The sequence below is a fragment of the Chiloscyllium plagiosum genome, unplaced genomic scaffold, assembly GCF_037043375.1.
Source record: "Chiloscyllium plagiosum isolate Xiang-an unplaced genomic scaffold, Cpla_swu_hap1 HiC_scaffold_37, whole genome shotgun sequence".
Classification (NCBI taxonomy): Eukaryota; Metazoa; Chordata; class Chondrichthyes; order Orectolobiformes; family Hemiscylliidae; genus Chiloscyllium; species Chiloscyllium plagiosum.
In genome coordinates this window covers 27,487,527-27,491,024 of record NW_028270175.1, presented here as the reverse complement: position 1 = coordinate 27,491,024, position 3,498 = coordinate 27,487,527, and positions in this window count along the sequence as shown.

Sequence of the window (3,498 nt, the reverse complement as noted above, 5' to 3'; positions counted from 1 at the left end):
TCTCTCCTCCTCTCTCTCTCTCTCTCTCCTTCTCTCTCTCCCTCCTCTCTCTCTCCCTCCTCTCCTCTCTCTCCCCTTCTCTTTCTTTCCCCCTCCTCGTCTCTCCCCTCCTCCCTTTCCCCTCCCTCTCTCCCCTCCCACCCTCCCCTTCCTCCTCCCTCTTCTCTCACCCCCCTTCCCTCCCTCCTCTCTCTCCCCCTCCCTTTCTCTCCCCTTCCTTCTCTCTCTCTCCTCTACCTCCCTCTCTTCCCCCCTCCCTCTCTCTCGCGCCCCCCTCTCGCTCCCCGCCCTCCCTCCTCTCCTCGCCCCCTCTCTCTCCCCCCCTCCTCCCTCTCTCTCCCCCCTCTCCTCTCTCCCCCTCCCGCCCTCTCTCTCCCCCTCTTCTCCCCTCTCCTCCCTCTCTCCCTCCTCCCTCTCCCTCCCTCTCTCCCCTCCCTCCCTCTCCACCCACCCTCCCTCTCTGCCCCCTCTCTCCCCTCCCTCCCTCCTCTCTCCCCCTCCTCCCTCGCTCGCCCCCCCCCTCGCTCCTCCCTCCCCCCTCCCTCTCTCCCCCCTCCCCTCCCTCCCTCTCTCTCCCCTCCCCTCCCTCTCTCCCCCTCTCTCCCCCTCCCTCTCACGCCCCCTCCCCTCCCTCTCTCTCCCCCTCCCTCCCTCTCTCCCTCTTCCTCTCTCTCTCCCCTCCCCCTCTCCCTCCTCCCTCCCCCTCTCTCCCCGCCCTCCCTCGCTCCTCTCCTCTCCCTCCCTCTCCTCTCCCTCCCTCCCCCTCCCTCCCTCTCTCCCTCTCCCTCCCTCTTCTCCCCCTCTTCTCTCCCCCTCCTTCCTCTCTCTCTCCCCTCCCTCTCTCCCTCCCCTCCTCTCTCCCTCCCCCTCTTCCCCCTCTCTCTCCTCTCCCTCACTCTCTCTCTCCCACCCTCCCCCTCTCTCCTTCCCCTCCCTCCCTCTCTCTCCCCTCTCTCTCTCACTCCCTCCTCCTCCCTCTCCACCCTACCCCTCCTCTCTCTCCCCCCTCTCCCTCTTTCTCTCCCCTCTTTCTCTCCCCCTCCCCCTCCCTCCCTCTCTCTCCCCACTCTCTTCCCCCTCTCTCTCTCTCCCTCCCTCCTCTCTCCCTCTTCTCTCTCTCTCCCCATCCTCTCTCCACTCCTCCCTCTCCCCCTCCCTCCCTCTCTCTCCCCTCTCCCTCTCCCCCTTCCCTCGCTCTCTCCCTCCCCCTCCCTCTCTCTCCCTCTCCACCCTACCCCTCCCTCTTCTCTTTCTCTCCCCCTCCCTCCTCCTCTCTCTCCCCGCCCTCCTCCTCTCTCTCTCCCTCCCTCTCTCTCCCCCTTCCTCTCTCTCCCTCCCCTCTCTCTCCTCTCCCTCACTCTCTCTCTCTCCCACCCTCCCCCTCCCCCTCTCTCCCTTCCCCTCCCTCCCTCTCTCTCTCCCCCTCCCTCTCTCTCCCTCCCTCCCTCTCTCCCTTCCCTCCCTCTCTCTCCCCTCCCCCTCCCTCCCTCCCTCCCCTCCCCTCCCTCGCTCTCTCCCTCCCTCCCTCCCTCCCCTCTCTCCCTCTCCCTCCCTCCCTCTCTCTCCCCTCCCCCTCGCCTCCCTCTCTCTCCCTCCCTCTCTCTCGCCCCCTCTCTCCCCTCTTCCCTCCCTCTCTCTCCCTCCCTCTCTCTCCTCCCCATCTCTCTTCCCCCCTCTCTCTCCTCTCCCTCCCTCTCTCTCTCCCCTCTTCCTCTCTCTCTCCCCCCCCTCTCTCCACTCCTCCCTCTCCCCCTCCCTCTCTCTCCCTCAATCCCTCTCCCCCCCTTCCTCGCTCTCTCCCTCCCCCTCTCTCTCTCCCCCCTCTCTCCCACTCCCTCCGTCTCCACCCTACCCCTCCTCTTTCTCCCCCTTCCTCCTCCTCTCTCTCCCCTCCCTCCTCCTCTCTCTCCCCTCCCTCTCTCTCCCCTTGCTCTCTCTCCCTCCCCCTCTCTCTTCCTTCCCTCTCTCTCCTCTCCCTCACTCTCTCTCTCCCACCCTCCCCCTCCCCCTCTCTCCCTTCCCCTCCCTCCCCCTCTCTCCCTTCCCCTCCCTCCCTCTCCCTCCCCCTCCCTCTCTCTCCCTTCCCCTCCCTCTCTCTCCCTTTCCCTCCCTCTCTCCCTCCTCCTCCCTCCCTCTCTCAGCCTCCTCCTCCCACCCTCTCTCAGCCTCCTCCTCCCACACTCTCCCTCCCTCCCCCTCTCTCCCTTCCTCTCTCTCCTCCCTCCTCTCGCCCCCTCTCTCTCCCCCCTCCCTCCCTCTCTCTCTCTCTCTCCCTCTCTCTCCCCCCCCCTCTCTCTCCCCCCCCCTCTCTCTCCCCTCCATCTCCCCTCTTCCTCTCTCTCCCCTCCTGTCTCTCCCTCCTGCCTCTCCCTCCCTCTCCCCCCTCCCTCCCTCTCTCTGCCCCTCCCACTTTACCCCTCCCCCTCTCTCTCCCCCCTCCCTCTCTCTCCCCCCTCCCTCCCTCGCTCGCCCTCCTCCCGCTCTCTCTCACCCCTCTCTTCCCCCTCCCTCTCACCCCCCCTACCCCCTCCCTCCCTCCCTCTCTCTCCCCCCTCCCCCCCTCTCTCACCCCCCTCCCTCTCACGCCCCCTACCCCCTCCCTCCCTTGCCTCTCTCTCCCCTCCCTCCTTCTCTCTTCCCCCTCTCTCCCCTTCCTCTCTCTCTCCCCCTCCCTCTCTCCCCTCCTCCCTCTCCCCCCTCCCTCCCTCTCTCCCCTCCCTCTCCCTTCTTCCTCTCTCTCTCTCCCCCTCCCTCTCTCCACTCCTCCCTCTCCCCCTCCCTCCCCCTCACTCCCTCTCCCCCCCCTTCCTCGCTCTCTCCCTCTCCTCTCCCTCTCTCTCCCACTCCCTCCCTCTCCACCCTACCCCTCCCTCCCTCTTTCTCTCCCTCCTCCTCCTCTCTCTCCCCTCCCTCCCTCTCTCTCTCTCTCCCCTTCCTCTCTCTCCCTCCCCCTCTCTCCTCTCCCTCACTCTCTCTCTCCCACCCTCCCCCTCTCTCCTTCCCCTCCCACCCTCCCTCTCCCTCCCCCTCCCTCCCTCTCTCTCCTCCTCTCTCTCCCACTCCCTCCCTCCCTCTCCACCCTACCCCTCCCTCTCTCTCTCCCTCTCTCCCTCTTCTCTCCCCCCTCCCTCCTCCTCTCTCCCCTCCCTGCCTCTCTCTCTCTCTCTCCCCCTTCCTCTCTCTCCCTCCCGCTCTCTCTCCTCTCCCTCCCTCTCTCTCTCCCCTCTTCCTCTCTCTCTCCCCCTCCCTCTCTCCACTCCTCCCTCTCCCCCTCCCTCCCTCTCCCCCCTTCCTCGCTCTCTCCCTCCCCCTCCCTCTCTCTCCCCCTCTCTCCTACTCCCTCCCTCTCCACCCTACCCCTCCCTCTCTCTTCTCCCCCTCCCTCCCTCTTTCTCTCCCCCACCCTCCTCCTCTCTCTCCCCTCCCTCTCTCTCCCCCTTCCTCTCTCTCCCTCCCCCCTCTCTCTTCCCTCCCTCTCTCTCTCTCCTCTCCCTCACT